General features: G+C 38.9%; 1 protein-coding gene and 1 non-coding gene across 7 annotated transcripts in view; both read right to left on the reverse strand.

Annotated features, from left to right (window-relative positions):
- RSRC1 (arginine and serine rich coiled-coil 1) overlaps positions 1–22,848 on the reverse strand; it is a 365,711-nt gene that overhangs the window by 312,003 nt on the left and 30,860 nt on the right. The window lies entirely within an intron of this gene.
- LOC132540632 (small nucleolar RNA SNORA32) lies at positions 11,842–11,960 on the reverse strand. The gene has a single exon (XR_009551822.1). It is a non-coding gene; the product is annotated as a small nucleolar RNA SNORA32 (small nucleolar RNA).

Consider the following 22,848-nt stretch of genomic DNA (forward strand, 5'->3'; position numbering starts at 1 on the left):
GAAATATAGTCAATAAGCACCTTTAGTTGCACAACAAAGCTTCCTACAAAGACTTGACCAATTTCATGACTACATTTTCTTTTGGGTTAAACCAATCTTTTCCAGACAAACAAATTTCTTCCTTAGGTTAATATCTTATACCTATAAATGAATTTGGAAAAAAAAATTTCTTTTTTAAAAATTTCTTTATTGAGGAATTGTTTTACCCTCAACAGTAAATACAATATTTTTGTACATGCATAACATTTCCAGTTTTCCATATAACAATACAGCCCCCACTAGGTCCTCTGTCATCCATTTTGGACCTGTTTTCTCCCCTCCACCCACCCCAGAGTCTTTTACTTTGGTGAAATACGCCTGTTCCAGTTCAGGTTCTACTTGTGTTTTCTCTTCTGATCTTGTTTTTCAACTTCTGCCCGTGAGTGAGATCATCCCATAATTTTTATTTATTTATTCCCTTTTGTTGCCCTTGTTGTTTTATTGTTGTAGTTATTATTGCTGTAGACGTTTTTAGATAGGACAGAGAGAAATGGAGAGAGGAGGGGAAGACAGAGAGAGGGAGAGAAAGATAGACACCTGCAGACCTGCTTCACCACCTGTGAAGCGACTCCCTTGCAGGTGGAGAGCCAGGGGCTTGAACCAGTATCCTTACGTTGGTCCTTGCGCTTTGCGCCGCCACATGCGCCTAACCTGCTGCGCTACCGCCAGACTCCCCCCCCCCTTTTTTTTTTAAATGCTCAATCCTACCCCACTAGGGAAAGATAGAGACAGGCTAGGGGTATGGATCCACCTGTTAATGCCCATATCCAGCAGAGAAGCAATTACAGAAGCCAGATATCCCACCTTCTGTGCCCCACAGAGATCTTTGGTCCATGCTCCCAGAAGGATAAAAAATAGGGAAGCTTCCAAGGGAGGGGATGGGATACAGAACTCTAGTGGTGGAAACTGTATGAATTGTACTTCTCTTATCCCACAATCTTGTCGACCATTATTAAATCGTTAATAATATTTTTTTAAAGTTGAAAATAAGAAAACACAAAGCAGAACTTGGGCTGGGTTTGGTGTACTGCACCTAAGTAAAAGACTGGCATGCGGGGAGGCTTCAGGTACTGGAACATGATGGCAGAGGAGGACCTAGTGGGGGTTGAATTTTTATGTGAAAAACTGAGAAATGTTACACATGTACAAACTACTGTCTTTTACTGCTGATTGTAAACCATCAATCCCCCAATAAAGAAACAAAAATAAAAATAACAAAACATAATAATAAAATAAATGAAAAAAATGCTCAGTGGTAATAAGCAAACCCCAAATTTTCTTTTTTTTTTTTTAATTTTTTTTTTTCCTCCTCCAGGGTTATTGCTGGGCTCGGTGCCTGCACCATGAATCCACCGCTCCTGGAGGCCATTTTTTTTCCCCCTTTTGTTGCCCTTGTTGTAGCTTTGTTGTGGTTATTATTATTGCCTTTGTTGACGCAATTCGTTGTTGGATAGGACAGAGAGAAATGGAGAGAGGGGAAGAAGGGGAGAGAAAGATAGACATCTGCAGACCTGCTTCACCGCCTGTGAAGCGACTCCCCTGCAGGTGGGGAGCCAGGGGCTCGAACCGGGATCCTTACGCCGGTCCCTATGCTTTGCACCACATGCGCTTAACCCACTGAGCCACCGCCCGACCCCCCCAAATTTTCTTATACTAAATGTTAAAGTTTTAAAAGTTTATCTCTGTGTCTACAAAGAACCTACCCCTTTTCACATGGATCTTAGTAGTCACCTTTCTCTTTCTTACACATGAAGAATGGATTTTGCTTATTCCACAATTATTTTGTTTTTTAATGTATTTATTTTATCTATTCCTGATAGTGACGAATAGTATATTTTCTACATTATAGAAGAGAAACAATAAGTAATACTTATAAAATTTTTGAAGTTGTTCACCACAGTGACTGTACAATTAAAACTTAGTAGTGCAGATTTATTTTTAAAATTTTAACAAGTGATGGCTTGGTGTAGTGCTGATTTCTTTAAAAAAAAAAAAAAAAACAGCAGCTTCAGGGAAGGTCAGTGATTCAGACACCAACACAATCATTTATCATAAAAGACTTCAGGGGATGTTTTAATAACTACCTGTGGCAGGATCTCTCTCATATTCATTATAAAATTCCCCAGACTTTGCTTCCTCATTCATACTCACAAAACACAAAGAGGAGACTTCCCCTCACGTGTACTATGAATACATTTTAATATTAGTTGTTTTATCATGGTATTTATCACAATAGCTCTGCAGTAAACAAGACTGTGTATACACAAATAAGCATGTATATGTGCTTACATCTACACAAAAGACACTGGCAAAGATTACTGAATTTATGTCATGCTCATGCTTATTTTTATATACTTGGTCACAAGCAAACATATAATTGAAAAATGACCAACTCATGAATTGATTAAGGATGTCAACCCCATTTTTCAAGGAAAGGAATCCAATTTCTAAAAGTTCTCATATCAAAAAAAAAAGTTTAAAAACTTTTATATTGAATTCATGTGTGTAGATGTACGATACAGAGTGATGGCCTCTTGCATTTCTTGAATTCTACTGCAGTGTTTCCATTTAAAGCATTCTCAGACTCACTCTCTGTTACTCCTACCTTCTCCCTCTGAATATATGTTACTCTTTTACAAATCCTGCTGCTCCTGTCCCTATCAAACAACCAAATACTACATGGAAAGCAAGGGCAACAGTCACTTTGCCAAGGCTCTGGATGCATCTGCACATATTTCAAAGCTCATTTCTGAACCATTTTCCAGTTCATCAGAAAGGAAGATTTTATTCTCATGTTTGTACATATCAGTTAAATAAAAAATAAAAGCAATGATAACCCAAAATAGTGGATTAAACTGGTCAGGGGATTAGAAAATCAGCTGCTTTTCATTGATTCACACGTGGTAGAAAAAGACAAAACCTACAAAGCAGTTGCAAGATGAGCCAGGCGGTGGCACACCTGGTTAAGCATACAAATTACAGTACTCAGGGCTGGGGTTGATAGCATAATGGTAATGCAAAGAGTCTCTCGTGCCTGACGCTCCATAGTTCCAGGTTCAATCCCCACACCACCATAAACCAGAGCTGAGCAGTGCTCTGGTAAACAATACAAAATAAAGCTTTAAAAAAGGGGGGGGGCAAATTACAGCACTCAAAGATTCAGGTTCAAGCCCTTGGTTCCCATCTGCAGGGGGAAAACTTCACGAGTAATGAAGTAGAGCTGCAAGTGTCCCTCTGTCTCTCTATCTTCCTTTCCCTCTCAATTTCTCTCTGTCTCTATCCAATAATAAATAAAAACTTTCAAAAATCAGTTGCAATAACTACAGGGTCTCTGAACAGAAAGATCTGTTCCGATCCAATTCCGTTCTTTTGATCAATACTCTACATCCACCCAACACTTGCAACTCATATTCAGTCTTTAAATCAGGATCTTAGATCAGGCACAAAGTTTGTCTCCAGAGATCCACAGTTCCACTTTCACTGCTGTGAATTCTTCATACATAAGAGACCCATTTTTCTTGTCAGAAAACCATGATGCCATACTTAATCCATAAGACTATTGTAAGGAGAAGAAAAAGAAAAAGGAGAAGGAAGGAAGAAGAAAGAACATTCAGTATTCTTAGTACCGGGTCTTTAGTAAATATTAGTTTAACTGGTTTGCTGTTATTATGTCTCAATATTAATAATCTAAATTTTACTATTCAGCTTTCCCCCCCACTTCATACAACATGCTTTACATGTCTTGTAAAGTTTCAACTCCAAAAAAAGAAAAACTGCTTCCTCAGACACTAGAGACGGGCCTGCCCTATTACCTATTCCTAGGAGAGGAACTGCCCCCAAAGAACACAAAAATACCTATCAGAAGAGATATCTTCATAGCAGCACAATTTTTAATAGCCCAAACGTGGAAATAACCCAGATATCCAAGAGTGGGTTGTCAGCATAATTCCAGCACCACCTTGTCCTTCATCAACCACATCAAAAACAAATGGGAGGGGGGAGAAAAGGTGGGGAGGAAGGCAGTGGTACAGCCAGTAAATCATACACATTACCATGCATATCTAAGTTCATTTCCCACGTCTACGCTCGACCGGACCTGCCAATATACGTGGATATCTTCACCCACCCTGTCCAACGCTTGACGTCTCGTCACCCAATCTGGTCCCCTACGCCTACACTGAACTTCTCTGTTCCAGACTCTTGGAAACAGAGTTGGCAGTCAGCTGAGGTCAAGAACAAACACCTCATCACAGACCCCTGCAAGCGTCAACCCGGCTTTGACCTAGCACGTTATGATTGGGCCCTCCTCAATCGCTATCGAACAGGCCATGGCCGGTGCGCCGCTATGTTCCATCGCTGGGGAGCCAGAGACGACCCGAACTGCCCCTGCGGCTACAGACAGACTATGACCCACATAGTCAATGACTGCCACCTCTCCAGATTCAAAGGAGGTCTCGAAACTTTACATCAGGCTCAACCTGACGCTGTTGACTGGCTACGGAAGAAGGGCAAACGCTAGAAGAAGAACCATGCACAAGGACCCAGGTTCAAACTTGCAGATCCCACCTGCAGGGGTCAAGCTTCACAAGTGGTAAGGTAATGCTTTCTATTTTTCTCTCTTCCTATCTATCTCCCCCTTCCTTCTCAGTTTCAGGGAAAGAAAGGGAAAAGGAGGGGAGTGGAGGGGAGGGCAGGTGAGGGGGAAGAAAAGGCGGTTAGGCAGTGGCGCACCCGGTTAAACATACACATTAAAGTGTGCAATGGCCCAGGTTCAAGCCCTTGGTCCCCACCTGCAGAGGGAAGCTTCACAAGTGGTGAAGCAGGGCTGCAGGTGTCTGTCTCTTTCCCTTTAGCTATCCTCCACTCTTAATTTCTCTCTGTATTTTTTAAAATGTCATTTAAAAAAATTAAGTGTTACTTAAAACACAAGAAAAGAAAAAGGCCATCAGGAACAGTATATTCATCCTATAGGCAACAAGGCCCAGTGATAACCCTGAAGACAATGAAAAATAAAATAGAGAGAAAAAAACTGACTATGCTTAGCACATTGTTTTCTTACCCTGATGTTTAAGAATGAAAAACACCAAAATTACATTAAAAAATAATGAAAAATTGGGAGCTGGGTGGTGGCACACCTGGTTGAGTGCACAGGTTACAATGCAGAAGGACTAAGGTTCGACCCTTGGTCCCCACCTACAGGGGGAAAGCTTTGCAAGTACTGAAGCAGTACTACAGGTGTTTCTCTGTTTCTCTCCCTCTCTATTTCCCACTTCCCTCTCAATATCTAGCTGTTTCTATCCAATAAATAAAAATGATTTTAAAAATTATTCTAAATAATGAAAAATTTAAAAGTCCAAGTAGTAAATCACCATAAAATGTGTGTGGCGGGGGGAAATTGCCTCAGCAACTCTAGAAGCACAGTTCTATCTATATCCATCATTAGGCTGCTTTAACTCAGAAATGGTGGAGGTCATTTTGATGGTTACATAAATTAAGGGGCCAGGTGGTGGCGCACCTGGTTAAGTGCACGTTACAGTGCACAAGGGCCCTGTTTCAAGCCCCCAGTGCCCATCTTCAGGGAGAAAGCTTCACAAGTGGTGAAGCAGAGCAGCAGGTTGCTCTCTTTGTCTCCCGCCTTCTCTATCCCCCTTCCCTCTCATTTTCACTCTGTCCTATCCAATTAAATAAATAAAGTTTAGAAAAAATCTTTCAGAGAAATAGAAAGGGTACATTAATAAATGAGACAAAGCTGGATCTACACAGTAACAGGTAAGCAAATGTGACTGAAAATAAACCTGACCACAGAGACACAAATAAATAGGCAAGTTACAGAGAAGAACTTAAGTTTCAATAAGGAAGAAATGCCCAGAAGTAGCTCGGGCTGTAGGGTATCTGCAAACTTTTATGAGCTTTCCTTATGAATTTACACTGCACATAAAAACTCACAGGGCAATTCTTAGATACGTGAAGGGTTACCATGAGCACCTTCATATTATCACAATAGATTTCCAAGTGATGACATTGTAAGATCTATTTAGATCGCAATTAAAAGATGCCCAAAATGTAGCCTTCTGCTTAAGATAAAACATGTAGTCAAATCCATCATCTCTTCAGTTGCAACTAAAAACTATACTAGATTTAAGCCTCTGAGGCTGAAGAAATAGATCACAACTAAATTTTTAATTCAAATCTCACCACCTAAAAATAACTATTTTTATAAAACTGACATGCTACCTAGTATGCTAAAGTGGCACATAAGCAGAACTGTCTTTAAAAGGCAACATTATCTGGAGCCAGGTGGTGGTACACCTGGTTAAGCGCACACACTACAGTGCACAAGGACTCAGGTTCAAGCCCCTGGTTGCTACCTGCAGGGGGAAAGCTTCACTAGTGGTGACAATCACATTTTTGCCTATCGAATAAATTCGAAGGTGAATTTCAAGATGACAGTCAGAAAAACAACATAAGTTGAGTTAGTACAGCTTTTATTTTTAAGATAGTTTCACAAAGTATCACTGACCCATTCACCTGCGTAGACAAGTGAGTCAGCAGTACAGCATATGACTTGCATGCATGAGGTCAGGAGTCTGATCCCCCTTTATCACAAATGCCGACTGATGCTTTGATTCTCAATCTCACTATCTCATTAAGTGGAGAAAAAAAATGTGTGTGTGTGTGTGTGTGTGTGTGTGTGTGTGTGTGTGTGTGTGTTTCACAGATTCTCTGTGAAACAGGCAAGAGAGTCAATTTCAGTCACTTATCTGCAAAGTGCTAACCATCATTCAGCCACCAGCAATACTAATAAAGTGTCCAACTATACTGTTTCATCCAAGATTGAAGAGTTCCTTGGGATGTGGAAAGTTCACTGCTAATACAAATAAAGTCCCAGGCCACTTAGTATGACTAATAACTAATAGTGACAGCAAAAATTAACATGGCAGTGGATATATTGAAATTAATATGGGACAGTTCAAAGAGTTCGCTATTTACTATTATGATTTCCACACTGCTCATGTTTTAATGAGGCTCAATTAAGCTGAATTATGTAAAGTCAAAAAACAAATAAGAAAAATTAACCTGACTTTGTGTCCTATATTGTGACATATTCGAACAACTGCCCATGAAATATGTAATTTTTAATGAGTCAATTTTTCATAATTACAGAAAATTAAGTTTGCACTATGTATAAAATATATAAGTATAGAGGTGAAAGAGTTTTTTATTTATTTATTCCTTTTTGTTGCCCTTGTTGTTTTATTGTTTTGGTTATTATTGTTGTTGTTATTGATGTCATCAGTGTTGGATAGGAGAGAAATGGAGAGAGGAGGGGAAGAGAGAGAGGAGGAGACAAAGATAGACACCTGCAGACCTGCTTCACCACCTGTGAAGCGACTCCCCTGCAGGTGGGGAGCCAGGGGCTAGAACCGAGATCTTTATGCTGGTCCTTATGCTTTGCACCACATGCACTCAATCCACTACGCTACCGCCCGACTCACGAGGTGAAAGAGTTTAATACCGCAAGCAATAGTCACAGGTTCTTATTAAAATGGTTATCATCAAAAAGAGGTAAACTAGTGCTGGCAAGGATGTGGAGAAATGGGAAGCAGAATGCACTGTTGTTGGGAGACTAAACTGGTACAATCACTATGAAAACCAGAAAGCCCCTTAGAAATTTAAAATAGCCCTATTATGTGATGCATCACTTTCAGTTCATGGCATTTATTCAAAAGGAAAAAAATCTCAAAAAGGCACCTAAAGGGTTGGAGAGAGAGCATAATCATTATGCGAATGTTTATGGCTCTGAGTTCTTATGTTCAATCCCTAGCACCACTACTGTAGCTGAGAGCTGAGCAGTGCTCTGGTTAAACAATATGTATGCCTATGTTAATTACAGTATTATTTACAGAAGCCAAGATAGGGGAGCAATCTAAATACCTACTTATAGATGAATGGAAAAAAGGAAATTTGCTATATGTGTACTACATGCATATAAATAACACACATACAACAGAATACTATTCAGCCATTATGAAAAAGGAAAAGTGCCAATAGTAACTTAAGTGAATCTTGAGGACATCAAACTAAGTGAAATACTGTCAGAAAAATAAATACAGCATGATCTCAGATCTCACTTGTATATGAAATCTAAAACAAAGAAAAAGGAAGAACCCCTAGGTACAGACAATTGCAAGTGAGTGAAAGACTAGAACTACTAGTTAGTGTATAAGTCAGTGCTGAAGATGGAGGCTATAGGTAACAATGTATGACAAGTATGAAAATTTCTGAGAATCAATTTTTAATGTTCTAGTTACAAGACAGTGAAATGTAACTATGTGTAGTGATGGTGCTAACCAAACTTTACTGTGGGAATAGTTCAGTGATATTTACAGACATCAAATCACAACACTATATAGCCAAAACTAAACAATGTTATACATCAAATATATCAATTGAAAAAAAACTTTTCCAATTCCAACTATCAGTCTAATTCAGAAACGACCCTCTTATTTTGTAGAACTTAGACAACTGGCTAAATGAAGATCTTCATTTAATTTAGCAAAATACATTAGATTTTTTAAAATATTTTTAATATTTATTCCCTTTTGTTGCCCTGTTGTTTTATTGTTGTAGTTATTATTGTTGTTGTTATAGATGTTGTTGTTGGATAGGACAGAGAAAAATGGGGGGGAGACAGAGAGGGGGAAGAAAGATAGACACCTGCAGATGTGCTTCACCGCTTGTGAAGCGACTCCTGTGCAGGTGGGGACCCAGGGGCTCAAACCAGGATTCTTATGCCAGTCCTTGTACCTTGTAATTTGCACCACCTGCGCTTAATCCACCTGACTCCTGGTTATTTTTATTTCTTATGCAGTCTTTGTTGTTCCAAAACAAAAAAAAAAATGCTTAGAAGCTATTCTCAAATTCATTAGCTTTGTGATTTTCCCAAAATATAAAGTAAATAATGCTCTTTGATTTTAATTAAAGGTGGGGAAGAGGGGGGGGGATAAAGTCAAAAAACACAACTGTGCTAATACAGTAAGCAAAACTGCCATAATTAAAACAGTGTCCAATAAAAATGGCAGGGCTTTCTAATAATTACGACTCAACTGAAAACATCGTCTTGGGGCCAGGCAGTGTTGCAGCAGGTGCAGAGTGCACATGTCACCATGTGTGAGAACCCAGGTTCAAGTCCCAGCTCCCACCTGCAAGGGGAGGGGGGAATGCTTCAAAGTGGTGGAGCAGTACTGCAGATATCTCCCCCCAAATCCCATAAAAAGAAAGAGGAAGGAGGATTTCAGTTCACTTTCTGTGACTCGGAAGCAGTATGTTCTTCACCCCTATTATTTACTTTATTATTCTTCTGTATATTTTGATCACTAACTACTCTGTTTACATTCCCAAGGTTTTTTTTTATTTTTTTAATATTTATTTATTCATTTTTCCCTTTTTATTGCCCTAGTTGTTTTATTGTTGTAGTTATTATTGTTGTTGTTATTGATGTTTTCATTGTTGGATAGGGCAGAGGGAAATGGAGAGAGGAGGGGAAGACAGAGAGGGGGAAAAAAAGAGAGACACCTGCAGATCTGCTTCACTGCCTGTGACGCAACACCCCTGCAGGTGGGGAGCAGGGGGCTTGAACCAGGATCCTTCTGCGGGTCCTTGCGCTTTGCACCACCTGCGCTTAACTGCTGTGCTACTGCCTGACTCCCCATTCCCAAGTTTTGAACATTGTAATTTTGTTTTGTAATTACTGTTTCTTCTCTAGAAGCTCAGTGTTGTTAAAATTCGGAGGCTCCAGCTGGCCGGGCTAGCTTCACGGGCAGGTAACAGAGACGACCAGAGATGTACGGCTGGGCAGGGAAGCTGTATTTCTTTATTCAGGAACAACGATTTATAAACTAAGACAAACTAATCACCAAACAGAACTCTGCTGCCTCTTTCCCCGGCGGCGGCACCAAACACTCTCTAACTCTCGAACTCTGGAACTCTGGAACTCTGGAACTCTGGAACTCTCTCGGGGTTCCTTGGGGCGGGGACAAGCAGCCCGCGAAACTAGCAGGACTGAACCAACTTTCTTGGCAGGGGGAGAGCTAGAACAACCCAATGTAAAGCATACAACAGCTCAGGAAGGAGTAAGTTTGTGAGTTCAGTTTACTTCTTCAAAACTGTATTAGTTCAAAAAAAATGTATTCATTCACCCCCTTTCTTTTTGCTTCAAGTAGTTCTTTCTAGCTTCTTCACTTACCACTAAATATACCATTTCTTTACATTACCTTATTTTAGTCCTAATTATTTACAATGTGGGCCACTCAGTGGTCTTCAAAGTGCTTTAGTATTTCCATTTAAACTTCTAATCTTTCCTCTAACTGTACTGTTCTCTTAGTACATCTTGGTTCAAAATCCTGAGAGAGGAAATCTGATTGATTCAAATAATGATTCTTCTGTGTGATGAACTGTGGTAAGGTTGCTGTAAGCCTGTGAAATGACTTCCTTTCAATTGTACATCCCATCTGGGTCAATCACCTGTGACTGGGTTGCACTGACAGTCTGTGAGAAGCATTAGGAGCAATGTCATTGGTGCAGATGCTGTGTCTAAGTGAATAGGTGGATTTTATTTAAAAAAAAAAAAAAAGGAAGTAAAACTCAACAAGATGAATAAAGGCAAAGTTATATATTCCCAGTTTGGGGAAAGAGGAGAAATCATTTCACAAAATTAGGTAACAAGACACCTTTTAGGAAATATCATACTCATTTTACTCCCATATCAGTGAACTTGAGTTACAGGGCACTTCTGTGATATTTGCTTTAATCACCCACTTTCTGTTAACACTCTATTACTTTCCAAATAAAAAGTCCGTTAAAGTGCTTTCTCTTTTGTAAACTCTGTAGACTGGAGAGTCTTGGTTAATTTTAGTTTTCTTTGTAAGAAAAGCAAAAGAAATTTATGAAAGACCAAGATAAATTGAAGAATACTGTTTAAGGAATATAGTATATTAAAGACTGAATCCTCTCTTTCTCTTTCCCTTCCTCCCTCCCACCCTCCCTTCCTTCTTTCCCACCAGGGTTATCTTTGGGGTTCGGTACCTGCACAACTCCACCATCACTCTCAGTAGTCTTTATCTATGGAGGCTGTTACTGTGTATTACTCTACCACATAGGAAAGTTATCTTTTTATTTTTTCCAGGCTGTGGAGAAATGGAAATTAGTACTTCAAAGATAAATCTTTAGTTAGCTTTTTAAAAATGTCATATATTAGAAACGACAGACACAAGTGTTAGCAAGGAGACAGGCAAAAAGAAATCCTTCTACACTGCTAGTGGCAACTTAAAGTGGTCCAACCCCTGTAGACAACAGTCTGGCGACATCTCAGAATGCTCCCCAGCCTATGACCCAGCAATTCCTTTCCTAAGGATACTGACTGGATGATCTCATACGAAGAACTTTAAAAAACAAAGACAAAGAGGAAAAGGGGAGATCCAAAGCGGAACTTAAAGGATGCTAGCACAGTGTTTGGCGTCTCTTCATGCCCCTACCCAAGTATATAGATTTTTAAAAATACTTTATCATTTGTATTGCTACCAGTGATGACACTGGGACTTGGTGCTGGCACTATAAATCCACCATTCTCAGTGGCCATTCTTTTCTTTCTTTCTTTCTTTCTTTTTATTAGATAGGACAGAGACAATTTTTTTTTTAAGAACCATCAGCAATGAATCCAGTACACACAATAAAGAGCACACACAAATTTGGCTATACTTGTGACTGTTTCCATCAGCACTAGCACTGCCCAGCACTAACACAAGATGTTCCCACAAGGCTGAATGCTACCAATGTAGCAGAGAACAAACCTAGTGGGCATTTTTTAAGGTCATGTCCACAGCAAATGAGAAACCACATTCTAAAAGCCTTGGTAATGACCTGTGGACAGAGACAAATTGAGAGAGGAAAGAGATATAGAAAGAGGAAGAGAAAGATAAACACCTGCAGATCAGCTTCACCATTTGTGAAGTGTCCCTCCTGCAGGCAGGCAACAAGACAATGAACCCAGGTCCTTGCATTTAACTGGTGTGGACTAGGGGGCTTGAGCCTAGTCCTTGTGCATGGTAACATGTGTGCTCAACCAGGTGTGCCACTGCCCAACGCCCTCTAGATTTTTTTCTTCTAAGTATCAGTTCCTGACTGCTAAAACCTTTAGAGAATACCACAACAGTAACATAACACGAAGTAATCATCATCACCAGTAGAACTCTCACAGATTATTGTCTTTTGGAGAGCTATGAACCTAGCCATGTACAAGACGAGTTATAACAACTGATATAACTTGGGAGTTGGGCAGTAACGCAGCGGGTTAAGCAAACTTGGCATGAAGCGCAAGGACCTGCACAAGGATCCCAGTTCAAGCCCCAGTATTCCCTCCTACAAGGGGGGGGTCCCTTCATAAGCGGTGAAGCAGGTCAAGTGTCTTATCTTTCTCACCCTCTCTGTCTTCCCCTCCTCTCTCCATTTCTCTCTATCTAACAACGACAACATCAATAACAACAACAATAACTACTACAACAACTATAAAAATCAACAAGGGCAACAAAAGGGAAAATAAATATTTAACAAAAGAAAGAGCAACTGACATAATTGAATAAAAAGTAAATTCCATGACATTCTTCATATTGGTGAAAAATAATAAGCAATGTCCCAACTTCTTAACTCTTACATATCTATTCTTATATTGTAGAATGTGTGTGTGCGCGTGAGCATACGCATGTGCGCATGTTTCACCAGGACATTGCTCAGCTCTGGTTTATGGTGAAACTGGGGATCGAACATGGGACCTCAAAATCTCTGGCAAGGAAGGCTCTTTGCATAACTATTTTGTCTCCCCAGACTCCTTGTTTTAGTTTTCATTTTTAACCAGAACATTGTTCAGCTCTGGCTTATGAAGGGGTTGGGGGTAGGAGGGTGGAGTGAACCTGGGACTTTGGAGTCTCAGGCAATAGAGTCTATTTGCATAACCATTAGGCTACCTCCCCATCCCCTTACTTATCTGTTCTTAAATGGGATCAAAAGGGCAACACCATACCACTACTAGAAAAATGCTTAATAAGGAATATCTAATCTAGAGCTGAGGAGAGAGCATAATGGTTATGAAAAAGATTTTCATGCCTCAAGCTCTGAAGTCACAGGTTTAATCCCCATACCCCCACCGCCCCTACCATCCCCCATAAGTCAGAGCTGTGCAGTGCTCAGAAAAAAATAATAATAAATAAGAGGGTCAAGCAATGGTGCACCCATTTTAGCACACGTTACAATGCACAAGGACCAGGGTTCAAACCCCCAGCTCCCTAAGGTCTGAGGGAAGGTTTCACAAGTCATAAAGCAAAACTGCACGTGTGTTTCGCTCTCCTCCTCTTCTCTCAATTTCTCTCTGTTCTAATTTAAAAAGAAGGAAAAATGGCCACCAGGAGCAGTGGACTTATCGTGTAGATACTGAGCCACAGCGATAACCCTGGTTGCAACATAAATAAATCAATTACTTAATTAATTTAATACAGGCCAGGGAGACAGTTCAGTCTTTTATTAAAGAGCCAACTTGCATACTTGAAATCCCACAGGCCAGAAGTTCAATCTCTGGCATTTTAAGAGCAGAGCAGTATTCTTCTCTTTCCCTCCCCTCTATCTCTCTCATTCTAAATAAATAAATATTTTACAAAAAAAAAAAATCTATTATTCTTTTGGATAGTATACTTCAATCATAAAAGGTAAAAAGATTATATCTGATAATTTATATATATATATATATATACACACACACACACACACATATTTTTAGCCGCAAGTTTACAATCCTTAAAGAACTGTTCCTATTTTTCTGGAGTCTCCTCTTTAAAAAAAAAAAAAAAAATTATTGGGAGTTGGGTGGTAGTGCACTGGGTTAAGCACACATGGCGCAAAGCTCAAGGACCGGCATAAGGATCCTGGTTCGAGCCCCTGGCTCCCCACCTGCAGGGAGTTAGTTCACTTCACAGAAGCAGGTCTTTAGATGTCTATCTTTCTCTCCCCATCTCTGTCATCCCCTCTTTTCTCCATTTCTCTCTGTCCTATCCAACAACAATGACAACAATAATGACAACAATAATAACTATAGCAATAATAATTTTAAAAACCAAGGGCATTAAATATTTTTAAAAATTATTATCTTTATTTACTGGATAGAGACAACCAGAAATCAAGAGGGTAGAGGAGATAGAGAGGGAGAGAGATACCTGAAGCACTGCTTTATCACTTGCATAGTTTTCCCCCTGCAGGTGAGGACCAAGTGCTCAAACCCGGGTCCTTAAGCATTGTAACATTTGCGCTCAACCAGGTGCACCACCACCCAGTTCTTCAGCAGTCTTTTGTTCCATGATACTTAACCAGCTACTAAAAATATAAAGACCAGTATCTCAGAAGTCAAGCTTAGAGTTTATTTGTTCTAGGTTGTATTTGATCACACATATAATCCTTCTAGGGATAAAGAGGATTAAAGTAATTTTTTAGACTTTCAAAAAGTTTCTTAAAACAAGTTTCCAAGTAGACTATGTTTAGTACCTACATTAGAAACATGTAAGTTCGCACATGGAGCAAAGCACAAGGACCGGACCGGCTCTCCACTTGCAGGTGGTGAAGCAGGTCTGCAGGTGTCTTTCTCTCCCCCTCTCTGTATTCCCCCCTCTCTCCATTTCTCTCTGACCTATCCAACAACAATGACATCAATAATAACAATAATAACTACAACAATAAACAACAAGGGCAACAAAAGGGAATAAATAAATGTTTTTAAAAAGAAACATAAAATTTAATCATTTATTCTATCTACTGAATCTACTATTATTCACATCTACTAGGTGGGTTCTACATAGTGGAATCTGATGCCAGAAGATTATCAAGTCTTGACCCTTGCTTTAAGGATACTTAGGAAACCTGAGACACAAGTCTGGTAGGAGATTCTTTGAATGAAATAGTATTTCTGTCAGTGGTTGTTACAGAAGTAAAGTATTTCAAAAGTATTCCACAATGAACTTTGTCAAAATGACTACTGGAACACCCTTCTTTATTATTCAATGTTCTTTAATATGAAGATATCAGGGAGAACAAAACCAACTGAAAATTTTTATGAAATAATGAATCAAAAATCTACAGTGGAAGTGCAGAAAACAGATAATATGGGTAATAAAATGTTCTCTTCAAACAGTGACAATTAAGTTCTTGAAAATCCTAGGTGAACTCCTGGATAAGAAAAACCTATACTGTTTATGGGTTGGCAGAATTAACATCATCAAAATGAATATTCTACCCAGAACCATATACAAATTTAATGCTATCCCCATCAAGATCCCAACTACATTTTTTAGGAGAACATAACAAATGCTACAAATGTTTATCTGGAACCAGAAAAGACCTAGAATTGCCAAAACAATCTTGAGAAGAAAGAACAGAACTGGAGGCATCCCACTCCCAGATCTCAAATTGTATTACAGGGCCATTGTCATCAAAATTGCTTGGTACTGGAATATGAATTGACACACTGACCAGTGGAATAGAATTGAGAGCCCGGAAGTAAGCCCCCAACACCTATGGACATCTAATCTTTGACAAAGGTGCCTAGACTACTAAATGGAGAAAGCAGAGTCTCTTCAACAAATGGTGTTGGAAAAAACGGGTTGAAACAAGCAGAAGAATGAAACTGAACTACTATATTTCACCAAACACAAAAGTAAATTCCAAGTGGATCAAGGATATGGATGTTAGACCAGAAACTATCAGATACTTAGAGGAAAATATTGGCAGATCTCTTTTCCACATAAATTTTAAAGAGACATCTTCAATGAAACAAATCCAATTACAAAGAAGACTAAGGCAAGTATAAACCAATGGGACTACATGAAATTAAAAAGCTTCTGCACAAAAAAAAAAAAAAAAAAAACCACTACCCAAACAAAGAGACCCCTCACAGAATGGGAGAAGATCTTTACATGTCATACATCAGACAAGAGGCTAATAACCAAAATATATAAAGAGCTTGCCAAACTCAACAACACGAAAACAAATAACCCCATCCAAAATTGGGGAGAGGACATGGACAGAATATTCACCACAGAAGAGATCCAAAAGGCTGAGAAACACATGAAAAACTGCTCCAAGTCTTTGATTGTCAGAGAAATGCAAATAAAGACAACAATGAGATACCACTTCACTCCTGTGACAATGTCATACATCATCAGAAAAGGTAGCAGCAGCAAATGCTGGAGAGGTTGTGGGGTCAAAGGAACCCTCCTGCACTGCTGAAGGGAATGTAAATTAGTCCAGCCTCTGTGGAGAACAGTCTGGAGAACTCTCAGAAGGCTAGAAATGGACCTACCCTATGGTCCTGCAATTCTCCTGGGGATTTATCCTAAGGAACCAAATACACCCACCCAAAATCTGTGTACACATATGTTCTTAGCAGCACAATTTGTAATAGCCAAAACCTGGAAGCAAGTTGTGGTATATACATACAATGGAATACTACTCAGCTATAAAAAATGGTGACTTCACCGTTTTCAGCCGGTCTTGGATGGACCTTGAAAAATTCAAGTTAAGTCAGAAACAGAAGGATGAATATGAGATGATCTCACTCTCAGGCAGAAGTTGAAAAATAAGATCAGAAGAGAAAACACAAGTAGAACCTGAACTGGAATTGGCATACTGGACCAAAGTAAAAGACTCTGGGGTGGGGGGGTGGGGAAAATACAGGTCCAAAAAGGATGATAGAGGACCTAGTGGGGGGTTGTATTGTTATATGGAAAACTGGGAAATGTTATGCATGTACAAACTATTGTATTAATGTAAAACATTAATTCCCCAATAAAGAAATTTAAAAGAAAAATGAAGAAAACACTATACTGGGGGCCAGGTGGTAGAGCATCAGGTTCAACACACAGGATACTATGCATAAGGACTCAGATTCAAGCCCCCAGTCTTTACCTGCAGGAGGAAAGCTTCATAAGTGGTGAAGCAATGCTGCAGGTGTCTTTCTCTCTCCCCTCTCTATGTCTTCTTTCCATCTCAATTTCTTTCTGTCACTATCCAATAAATAAAGATAATGTTAGTGAAACTATTAAAGAGTAAAAATATACTTTAAACCATTTACATCCCAATAAAATAAAATTTAAAAAAACTACAAAGCATATAAAAGTAATTCCTAATGCTGTTAAGTATATGATATAAAGGCAGTAAGTACATCAAATAGACACTGGTATATGTTTTTGGAAAGGAAATTAATGACTTGGTAAGAGCTGCTAAAGAGCTGTTTTCCGTGAATAAAAAAAAAAAGGATTCTATCTTTTAGTCCTATAGCTATACTATAACTCAGCTCTGGCTTATAATGGTGCAGGAAAATTAAACCTGGGACTTCAGAGCCTCAGGCATGATAGTCTCTTTGCATAATTATTATGCTATCTACCTCTGCCCTATCATCGTATTTTCTAATAGAATTGAATTCTATAAAGCTTTATAAGTATGCTTTATATCCACTAAAATAAACTATAGGAACAAAGACACACTAAAAAGTTATTAAAGTGGAATTAGGTGGTGGCACACAGGTTAAGCGCACGTGGTGCAAAGCGCAAGGACAGGCATAAGGATCCCGGTTCAAGCCCTGGCTCCTCACCTGCAGGGGAGTCGCTTCAAAGGCGGTAAAGCAGGTCTGCAGGTGTCTTCTCTCCCCCTCTCTGTCTTCCCCTCCTATCTCCATTTCTCTCTTTCCTATCTAATAATGCTGACATCAATAATAACAATAACTATAACAACAATAAAAAGGCAACAAAATGGAAAATAAATATTTAAAAAATTTAAAGTTATTAAAGGCATTTTCCTACCTGAAACTGATAAAAACCAAGTTTCTTGAGTTAACTTTGAAATTAAGAGATGATATACAGCTGAGGTTAAAATAAACATTACAGAACTAAAACAAGAAGGGAAGGAAACGGGTAATTACTGAGAAGGGTCTGATTCTCCTTTAACTCACAGATACTTATACTTGCTTAGTCATTCAAGTTCAATTCTGAAAGCTATCTGAATGTTCCCAACAATAGCATAAATGTTGACTAGTGAGCCCATGAAGTTTTAAGGAGTCTGTGATGCCCCCCCCATGAACATGAAAAGTAATGCAGATAAGTAAATGAAATTCTCTGAGAAGATCCCTGGTTTTCATCAGATCCTTCGACATCACCCTTTAAGTCTGATGTGATCAAAGGATAACCAAGAATCAACCACCAAGCAAGTCTTTTTGCTTTCGAGACACCAATAAACCCAGGGCCAGGTGTTGCTGTAAATGGCTAAGCACACACACTATAGTGCACAAGGACCTGAGTTCAGGCCTGGGTCCCCAACTGTAGGGAGAAAGTTTCACAAGTGGTGATCTCTCTGCCATCTCCCCTCACCCTCTTAATTTCTTTTTGCCTCTATTCAATAATAAATAAAAATTCAAAAAGAAATCAATAAACTTTAAGTTTTCGCTATCTTTTGAATGAATGTGGAATGTATATTGTATACTTCTTCTGAAAACCTGTTTCCATTTCATTACTATTTATACAAAAATCCATTCACACACCACTTGAAGGCCCATTCCTGGACTTTGCTTATATGCTTTCTAAATATAGACTTTAGGGGGGGCCAGGTGGTGGCGCACCCGGTTGAGTGCATATGTTACAACGCACAAGGACCCAGGTTCAAGCCCCTGGTCCCCACCTGCAGGAAGAAAGCTTCACAAGTGGTGAAGTAGGGCTGCAGGTGTCTCTCTGTCTCTCACCCTCTCTATCTCCCCATTCCCTCTTGATTTCTGACTGTCTCTATCCAATAAATAAAGATAATAATAAAAAAAATTTTAATAAATAAATAAAATAAATATAGACTTTAAAAAATCAAATCTATATTTATTAGTCTCTAAAAGAGAAAAAAAGCTTTACTTTTAAGAAATCTTTTGTTACTAAGTTTTCTAGTTAGTGGCTTTACAAATAAACAGAAATGCTTTCTGATGCCGCACTCCTCTGATTTCTAAACTGAGAGCTTTGCTTTTTCAGTCTACGTTCCACAATATATGGGAAAGTCACCTTAAACCCCTTTGGCAGTAAGAGTTCCCTCCCCTCCGGACTCTGAGCTGACAGTGAGCCTTTGGTTCCACACTGACCTGGCACTTCCTGTGTAGCACTGCCAGCAGCTACCTCTGACAGCAGAAGCAATCATCTTTTTAATCTCTTCTTGCCCAATATCACAAGGGCTAAAAATACCACATGATCATACGCACAGCTCAATGATAAAATATAGTATATTTTCATAACACTTAATATGTATGTGACCAATCGCCTACGAAGCAACTGGCAGAAGAACAAAGGTGGAAACAAGTGACCCAGATGTCCAGCAGAGGTTCTGAGAGACAGACACAGTATAGAAGTAAATCTACATTATATCTGAATTTCAAATAAGGTAAACTTATAAATGAGAAAGGATTACTATACTCATAAAATAAGAGAGATCTGGAAAGAGATCTGGTAGTCATTATACACCGTTTCCTGAAAAGTAACATTTCCAATGTGCTGCTATACTCAGAAAGGGCAGCTCTAATAGTGGCCATTAACAGAAAATATATTGAAAACAGAAAAGAAAATACTACCTAAGTCTCTTTCATTCAGAACCGTATTTTGAGAAGAACCAGACAATAGATGTAAGTAAAGCTAAAATTATTAAAAAGGTTAGGGATAGGGGCCTTCCATATGAAGGTGAACAATAAAACTGGAGTCTTCAGGTGGAAATGATGATGAAAGGTAACTAACACAAAGTGAGTACATTTCAAGGTCAAGGGGTAATGAGAGTGTATGAACATAGATTATTTCACTAACTAAATGTATAAATAAATAACATAACAGCAAGACCAATGAAAACTAAAAACGCCTAGACCAGAGAAGAAAACAAAAGGAAACAACTTATGGAACAGATCACATCAAAAAGGTTTCCCTTTAAAGAACATAAGATGACCTCACTGTTAGGTGGAACTTAAAAAACAAAGAGGGGTCAGGAAGTGGCTCACCAGGTAGAGTACACAGGTTACCATAAGCAAGTGCTTGGGGGAGCAAAGGGAGGGAGGAAAAAAAAGAAAGGGAGGGAGGGAGGGAGGAAAGAAGAAATGGAGGGAGGGAAGGAGGGAGGAAAAATGAAAGGGAGGGAAGGAGGGGGGAGGGAGGAAAAATGAAAGGGAGATAGGGAGGGAGGGAGGAACAAAGGGATCATGATCATCTAGAGTAGTGGAGTCATATAGGCACCAAGCCCCTGCAATAAACCTGGTGACCAAACAAAAAAAGGTGGGGAGCAGGGATAATGGAGATATAGGGTGAAACTGCCTACCTGTAGTCTACTGCAACAAAACCAAGGACTCTAGAGTGGGGCGGTGGCGTTGAGAAGGCATTGAAGACTCAGTGAATGGTGCACGGTAGAAGGAGATGTCAGTTAATGGTGGGTATGGTGTAGACATTTGTCACAGGGAGGTTATAAAAAAAAAAAAGTATGTGGTAACTGTTGTAAATCACTATTTCCCTCAGTAAAGTGTTTCTTTTAGTTCTTTCTCTACTTTTTTGTCACAATAACCCCATGAGGAAAAATCTTGCTATCTTTTCAACAAAAATTTACGGTACAAAACTTGAAGTACAAAATATTCTTCCCATATTTAACTTTTAAAATTAAAGACTAGTTGGATTTGACAACAAATCTTTATTAATTTCCTACCTAATCAGTCTGAATGCAAAGTTTATTCTTTTTTTTTTTTAATCAAAAGAAATAAGTGGGGACTGGAGATATATAGCTCCCTGGGTAAGTGCATGCCTTGCCATGAGCACAGCCTGGATTACAGTCATCGGAGGTGCCCTCCAGAGGAAGCTCTTCTCCTATAGTGTATCTCCCCCCTCTGTGTCTCTGAGACTCTATCTGAATAAGAAAGTGACTTGGAGCATTGGAAGCATATATGCACAAGGCCCCCGGTTACACATATTTATAGGATACATGGGGCGGGGGGGGGGGGGGAGACAGAGCAAGAGAGAGAGAGAGAGAAGAGAGGAATTTCACCACTATCAGCAACCCCAAAATATATTATACAGTATTATATGTGCTTCATATTGTAGTTGTAAAGCTTAAAGCACTTACATAAGAGGCATACTTTTGAAAATGAAATATTCATTCTCAAAAACAGATAAGCTCTAAATCAAATATCAAGTATTAATCACCATAAAACAGAACAAATATGATGAGCCTTTAAGAAACTTTTTTTCTCCCAAACAATGAGTAACATGTGGAAGAAACAAAATGAAAGGCTTAACTAAAGACTCTTCTACTGTGGTCCAGGAGGTGGCACAGGGGATAAAGCATTGGATTTTCAACCATGAGGTCCCAAGTTTGATCCCTTACAGCACATGTACCATAGTGATGTCTGGTTCTTTCTCTCCTCCTAGCTCTCTCATGAATAAATAAATAAATTATTTAAAAAAAATAAAAGACTCCTCTACTTAAAGTCAATAACACAAAAACATATAACTGTTTACCTACTTTTAAATCGCTTTGGTATTTTAAGTAATCATGGTCAATTTTTTAGCAAGATCCCACTGTTATGTAATCTCACAGAAAGGAGGGAGAAATAATTTTATTCTCAATAAATTATCATTATGTATCTAAACATACCATGAGTTGTGGGAAACATTTTTCTGTCTTTAGTTATAACCAAAAAGAATAAGTAGACCAAGATATACAGAAAAAAAACTTTTAAAGGAAATACGACAATAAGTTCATGCAGAGTAGGGACTAGTTTAAACATCAACATTCAAGAAGCCACCTAATAAATGCCTTGGCAGTTAGTAGGATCCATTAGTAGTTGGCTGTGAAAGTCACATGGCAAATTCTGGCCTGTCATCTGCCAGGAAACAAAGATTTCCCACACAGAGTTCTCCTCGATTTCCTCTGTTTTTCCACTACAACGAGACAAGAGAACAGACAGCAAGAAATTCAGCTACTGCCATAAAGCAATCACCTCAGCCAGAAGCAAGCATTAAACACCTTCAACTTGATACTGTGTTAAATATTACATTAAGAAGGACAGTCAATTTCTGGCTCTCGCTATCAGTGAAGAGGAGCAATGGAAAATCAAAATGGACAGGCGATCCACTTAACTGTTTTAGCTGTGATCCCACTCTGCACAGTGGTGAAGCATGGCTAAAATCCTGAAAAGCAGCTGTAACCAGGTTAAGAGATCATGGGTCAACTTGTTCAACCTATCAGAATTACCCTCAAAACAGCTCCCATCCTTGGCCTTGACTGTTGTGGGCAGCAAATTGCTGCCACATGAGTCAAGAACAGATCTAGAACAGCATCACTTAGAGAGCTGACAAGTATCGTAGACAGTCATCAGTTTCTGTCACTAAAGAACACAGTTTTAAGCCCGCAAAGAATTGGAATATTCTTACCTACTAATTTTTTTTATGGGAGGCCAATACATTTTTACTGTAAACCTTTTGGAGGTAATAATTTTTAAAATGCTGAAATGAAAGTATTAAAATGTACTTTTAAACTATCTGAAAACTAGAAGGGCATCATCTTACATCAAAGCATCAAAAGAGGTATCATTCATTGACTTAATTATCTCAATACTACAGAGTTTCATAAAACATTTTATTCAATGTGAATCACTAAATCATTTTTAATTGAGGATCTCATAATTAAATACCTAACAGTTCATCACCTCTGCCCAGTTTGTATTAT

This window comes from Erinaceus europaeus, chromosome 9, assembly GCF_950295315.1.
Source record: "Erinaceus europaeus chromosome 9, mEriEur2.1, whole genome shotgun sequence".
NCBI lineage: Eukaryota > Metazoa > Chordata > Mammalia > Eulipotyphla > Erinaceidae > Erinaceus > Erinaceus europaeus.